The 7113-nt window shown below is 36.6% G+C and overlaps 1 protein-coding gene across 10 annotated transcripts in view; it reads right to left on the bottom strand.

Annotated features, from left to right (window-relative positions):
• The window catches only part of LOC126866671 (kinesin-like protein KIF13B), a 175672-nt gene that overhangs the window by 91574 nt on the left and 76985 nt on the right, over positions 1–7113 (bottom strand). The window lies entirely within an intron of this gene.

Below are 7113 nucleotides of genomic sequence, written 5' to 3' on the forward strand. Positions count from 1 at the left end.
TTAACTAAAAACAAAAAGGATAGAATAAAGCTGAATGTTTTACGGTCAACCTTTAAACAATCGAGCACTAAATGAAAAACGAAACGAATCCAAACGAATACCAAAATCGAAATTAAAAGGGATACACGTCGATTGAATTTTTCCGGTCACAGACGTTCAATTCTCATCCGCAAAGTACAATTTCAGCGATAAACGAAAAATAAACGAACCTAAATATCGAAATTAGAATACATCCGAGTAATTGAAAACCCAATGAAAAATTTATAATTGAATTCTCCGACTACCTCCGCGAAATTCGACTACAAACTAAGCTAATCGAAATTAAGAAAACTATACTAAGATCGTTAAGATAATAACCAGAGGGCTGGTTTACACGCACCATTATAAATCAAGCCGCAACACCAAAAGAGAAATACGATCCATTAAAAACGAGGCTTGATTCACAAGCCTATTCTTCTCCTGATCCAACAGACTCAAAATCAAATTCGTATTTTTGAGGATATAATTTAAAAAAAAAAAAAAAAAAAGCACGCGATAGAAAAGAAACGAAAAATATAATTACGAGCCTATAGACTCCGTAGAAACTAATTTTACCTACCAAGCATTATTATAAAACACTATATCTTTATTTTTATTTTACGTACTTTTGTTTCTTTTTACTTTTATTTATATTTTATATTGTGTTTTCATATTGCGCGTATTCTGCGCAATTCTCCACTTTCACATTCCCTACAGAAGCCTAAAAATTCGCAGTCTGGCTACAATAAATAAAACGGTTTGTAAATACTTTTTGCAGCCACCGTAGTAGTACGCTTCGAGGGCTAAAACTCGTCGATCTTGCTTTCCGCTGTTTTTCTATTTCACAGCAATTCTGCCTCGGTTCGTAAAGGGGATGGCGCCGGGGTTTAACGCGAAATTTATTGCGACCGCGTGTGCAATACTCGATACGTGATGAAAATTTATGCACACCGGCGATAATACATAATGCAAGGAAGATAAGAATTGTTCGAACACGGTTGGATCTTATCCAGAGAGCGAACAAATCAGAAAGAATAGAGATATTGGAAAAATTTCGGCAAACGGGTCCGATGATTTTTGTGAGACGACGTGGCACACGTGTTTGTAAGAACGAACGTCTGCCAGTGGATTATGGACTGTTCTGTAATGTATTATCACGCTCGCCAATCGCTTTATACGTGTATCGGCGCATTTCGGACAGTGTGTGTAATGAGATATTGCACGGTTTGTGTAATTTGTTCCACGAAACGTTGTTTCTCCGAAATGTGCATTTGGCGAGTTGATACCAGAAATTCAATCTCGTCTTGCTGTTAATTGTCGACCATAGAATTTCGTGGTATTTGCCCTCCAGAGATGCCCTATTAATCCGTATATTATTTGTTAGATTTGTCGCTTGTAGATTCGCTGCCAATTCGCACGTTATCTACCGTGAAATTATAAAACTCAGACTTGCAGCTTGTGACTTTCCAATCCATTGTTAGTTGGTAAATTGTTACGTAAAAAGGTAGCAAATTAATATCGAGCAGAAGAATTTCTATGTTGTTTGATTTTGGTTTATCTTCGATTTAGGGAGAAATTCATTAAGGACAGGACGAGATAGTCGTTCATTTTGCACATAGAAAAACTTATTTATAACGTGATATACAAATTGTCGTGAACGCTGTGTACTTAAGTAGAAAGTAACAAAAGTAAAGAACGAGCGAAGTGGATGAAAGGAAAAAGAAGTTAAACGGGGAAAGAGACGCGTCGACGTGGAATCGCGCGAGGCGTGGTCAAAAGAATCTAATTACAGTTTCATGGTTGTCACAGGAAAGTGCGTTTTTTTTTTTTTTTTTTTTTTTTTTGGTCGAAGTTGTTCAGGGAAATTCGTTTATCTTCTCAGCGAGCAGAGAATCGCGAGCTAACGACTTTCAGCTCGTGTCGACGATATTCGAGCGATAATTAAAGCTGATCTCCCACGCTCGCTATCATCGCGCTACGCGTCTAATGGCTGTTCCTCGTTTCCAATATTCACGCTTAAATCTCATACGCGCGAAATTTTATTTGCCGACGAACGCGACCGAGTACCAGTGAAGATTGCTCGGCAATTCACGGGAGGAATCTTCGCGAGATCTTCCGTCTATTCGTGTCAATTGGATCGCGTTATACAGAGAAGATCCGGAGTCTACGAAAATGAAAAATCTCACAGATACCACCGTATAATTGGATTTTCACGTTGAATCGAGACACACTGTAGAACTTCATTTATTTCAACAAGATTTTAACGTGAGCATGACAGATAGATAGATTTTCTAAATTGAAGATTTCGTTTTTTTACACTCGGATGAAAATGTTAGCTATCGTTTGCGAAAATAACGATTAGAGTAAAGCGATAGGTAGAAGTTAAATTAAAAGAAATGAAAGCTGCGGTGCATTATATTCGCGCATCATTCTTCGCAACAAATTCATCAAATACTTGGTTGAAATTTATTTCGGAAAAACGACCATCCTCCTTCTGTCCATACCAATCGAAATTATTAAACTCTCGCTTCGTCTTTCTCGGTTTCGCCAGATTGGTCCAGTGACCCAACACCCACCCTGTCGCGTATAACGCTGTTTTATTCTCGTTGGATAAAAACCCTTGAGACGAACAAGTTTCCTCGATCGTTCCAGGGAGACGAACGCCACGACCCATTCGAATCCCGTAAGACCTTAGCTTGCTGTACAATCATACGATGACGTAGTTTTGTGCAGATAAAACAGGCGTTTCTATGCTTGGCCTTGTTAACTTTTTTCACGTTAAATCCTCTCTGTGATGGAAATTATACCACGTGAAATATTTAGTATGGCACCCATGATGATGATGCTAGTATATAATATCAATAGTGATATAACAAATTCGAGAGATTCGATTAACTGGCAAATATTCGGAATAACACAGGATTCACTGGTGTGGCCTATCGATTCCGAGGCTCGTACACGTATGCTGGACCTTAGTCGAGAAAAGGATTAATTTAAGCATTCGCAGGTTGATAGAGAGATAGGTATCCGAGCGAAGTTTCGATTTCTTTATCAGCTTTGTGACCCAATTTACCTCTGTTCGAGTTCCATGTGTCATGGAAGGTATATATATATATATATATATATATATATATATATATATATATATATATATATATATATATATACATATATACTTATAAATACCTTTTATTCTACACGTTAGTATATATATACTCACATAGAAAATAAAAGATATCTACTATCTTTTTTATATATGTATACTTTCTATATTAACGAACGTGAATGTAATAAACATTAAATTGCTTGTCTCGATCGATGAATTTGAAAGAGTTAGAAAAAAGTGGATTAAATAATTTCGCCTCTCCGGGAGCTACTGCACTTTTTAGACACCAAATTACACGATTGAAATACAAAAATTCTGATAAAAAAAAAAAAAAAAAAAACAATGGTAAAATCGCGTTGCCCGTAGTCAGTCTATCCTGCTACGTATGTACATCTTTTTCGATAGCAATCGCGAAAATAAACAAGGGCACTTCTGAAATCCACTCAATTTCAACGTCGATCGATAGTCGTACAGTTTCGACGATTGGAAATACAATTGAAAAAATAACGTACTCTTCAGCTGGGTATAACGCAGTTTTAGCTGTGCGGGAAATTTGTAAAAAAAAAAAAAAAAAAAAGAGGAAGAAGAAAAAAGAAAGGATTGACTCGTACTGATCGTTATAATCGATATGGATAATGGGGAAAGCGACGAGTTTCAGAATCGGGGAATTTCGATTGAACAGGATTCGATGTCTGCGTTTCGAATCCAATTCCCGATAACCTCGAAATTCATAGCGAAATTGAATCTGAAAACGACAATTGGACACGCGATTAATCCTTATTCGATGACTCCCCTGTCGCCGTTTCAACGAATTAACACGACCAGTTAATTAAGCCCGCCTCACGGTATTACGAAACAGCTGTTTTGCATTTCTGGCTGCGAGCCATTCGTTCGTTATCCATCGCGATTCGTCGTTTGCCACGTTACACCTGCGATGCATTATGCTAGAAAAACGTCATCGTTTTCTCTTATTTATATCTAAGGTGGATGGAACGTGTGAGGTGCTGAAGAAACACTCGAAGATATTTAAACAGTATATTCGAATGCAGCTACATATCGATCTATCGATATTGTTGGTAGGCTGTGGATTTTTACGCGTTTACAGGAAATTCGAAGACGAACTATTAGACGAAGAAGTAAACAGAATGTTACGTATTATTCAAGGAACGATGGTGATTCTTATCTAAAATAATCGCTGAATGATTCGATAGCGGAGATCGAGAGAGTTACAGAACTTCTTAACAGGTTCTACAGGTTCTATTTAACGCGTCGACCGTGGAACTCTTAGAAAACATTTCTCACATTGTAAGTTCTAGCGAGAACGTACAGGGAAAAGTTGTTGAAAGTAAAAGTTTTACTTTCAATGGAACTTGTAAATTATAAAAATAGAAATTCTTCTGCAACAGATATTTTCTTCGTCGATGTTCGACAAATTCTCCATTATTCTAGCAAATGCTTGTCTTATTTAAATTATTCAATGGTATGGTAAACGATTGTCACGATTGAACTAAATTATGCTAAATAATAAGAAGATTAATAATAATAATAATCGTAACAGTAGTAAAGTACTCTTTAGTATTTCTCTTGCCGTTTGTTTACCTACTTATCGTGATTTTGACAACCAATACATCATATTCTGCATTATCATTCCATTCTTTCTGCCTTATGAGCAAGCATGTATTATTCAAACTTGACATTCGCCACTGGTATTCACAAAGATATCCAATGAATTATTGCTCTAACATGCACATTATCTGCAATATTGAACGCGTTTCGAAATGTCTAATAAATTAGCATACATATATTAATGGGATAGAAGCATTCCATTAAGAGAAGAAAATGATACGAAAATCGTTACGAAATGTTTCGTGACATATAAAATATGCTACAAAAATAAAAAGCATTCTGGAAAATAAATGTAAGTGCAAATGCTTCTCATTTTCTTTTCCTTTTTTTTTTTTTTTTTTTTTTGTCACTGTACAATACTAGATTATGCTAAGAATTTTAAGCGGGAATGCAGGTATATTTTGTACTTTACTCTCCCGATTCGATTGTTCGTTACACGCTTTCACGGACTTGTTTTGAATCGTCGAAATTACATTGGGAAATCGTGTTTCGAATTTTATTCCGTATATACGGTATTTTCCCATTTTCCTCGGCGTGTTATTTCGCGTGGAAATTGAGCTACTCCCACGCAGGGACGCCTACATGTAATATTCGATTAACTGAATGAACTGGTCAAGGCATAATTTATACGGCCTATAGGGGAACAGGTTTGAAAATTTATCGGACAACGATCGTGTACGTTGCGTTTAATCGATATATCTCCATAGTATAGAAATCGAGATAGAAAAATTATATTGGAATCGTCGAATAAATACGATAACATAGTTGTGCTCCGTTGAGAATATGAATTTTATTTATCTGAATTTAAATATCGTATATGATGTTTAGTAATGACAGACAGTTGAAACAAATTTTTTAAAAGATTAAATCTTTCTTCGCGCGAACGGAATATCTTGGAACAGAAATCGGACTTGGAGAATAGCAACTTCAGAAAATGTAAATACACGTTAAACGTTGCATATATAAAAACCAAATTTTAGTTCGAAATGGCTTGATTACTTCGTTAAATATTAAATATTAATATAATAATTTGCGTTGTACCACGATGCCAAAACTTGTACAACACATTAACGCAAATGCATATAAACCAAGGATTCTAACTAATGTGAGAAACAATTAATAATTAATAATACGATATAGAATGATTTATCCAAGAAAGTTTATGGAATCTCTTAAGTTAACGACGATAATAATCGTACGTGAATTTAACAGTTTCGTTAAATAATAACAACTATAGAATAATTGTTTCGATGTAAAAATATCTTCCTCTTGAAGTAAGAATTTCAAAATGATATTTCGAGCGAGTAAAGATAATTTCCCGAACGTACAATCTTCTATGCATTTTCAGATCATTTCAAATTACAGATTTACTTTGCACGAGGTAAGCAGATCACAAAAATCGCAACCGTCTCTTTTATGGGTTTCCAGATGAAAAATATGAAGGCGGAACAAAGGACTCGCACTGGAAGAGCAAAAGCTTAATTAAGAACGGTAATTAAGGGGCTTTATTAATCGTTGAAGTTAAATTCGCTGTAACGCTAGCTATGATCCAGCAACGATCCAAGCTCTCGTGATCCTCAAAGCGAGGCAAATTGAATTATTCTCGAACGAATCGAAAATCTGCCGCTCTTTTTCTTTTTTTCTTCTTTTTTCCTCGCAAGATAAAACTCTGAACGAACTATTATCATTCGGTTTATTTCCCCTATTTTCTATTTTCTTCTTTCGAATAAAGATAGGGAAATCTCTTTTCCAGCGAATCGTGCCATTGAAACATTTAATAATCGTGAGAAACGAAACGAGGGAAACGTGAAATAGCTTTCTCATTGTCGCTTCAGTGGGTCGGTAAATTGTGATTCATTCTCTTTGGAAATCGCGAAAAACAGCCGCCTGTCAGCAGATTTGCCACCAGTCGACTTCCAAAGAAAAATTTCCCTTGCGCGTATATTTCCGTGAAATTTCCGTATACGCGTGTAACTAGAATTCTTCAAAATCTGTTACGACGCCTAAAACATCTGCACGCCAGCCCGCGCGACCGGACAACAACCGACCTGCGTAACGGCACTTCGACCCTCAATAAACCTAAGGACCCACCATAACTTTCACTTCCCTGCATTGTTTCGCCATATGTCTTCAATCCGATTGTCTTGAAGAATTGCAAGCCTAAAAATATGCTCGAAACACAGTCGGTTTTAGAGTAGACCAACGAATCCGCGTTCTTTAGGCACAGGGGCACACCCACACCGAACTTTTCTTCCGTATTAAAAAAAGAGCGACAAACAGTCTACCAACTAACGCCTAACGCGACAGTCTACCAACTAACGCCTAACGCGACAGTCTACCAACTAACGCCTAACGCGGCAGTC

The sequence above is a fragment of the Bombus huntii genome, chromosome 6, assembly GCF_024542735.1.
Source record: "Bombus huntii isolate Logan2020A chromosome 6, iyBomHunt1.1, whole genome shotgun sequence".
Classification (NCBI taxonomy): Eukaryota; Metazoa; Arthropoda; class Insecta; order Hymenoptera; family Apidae; genus Bombus; species Bombus huntii.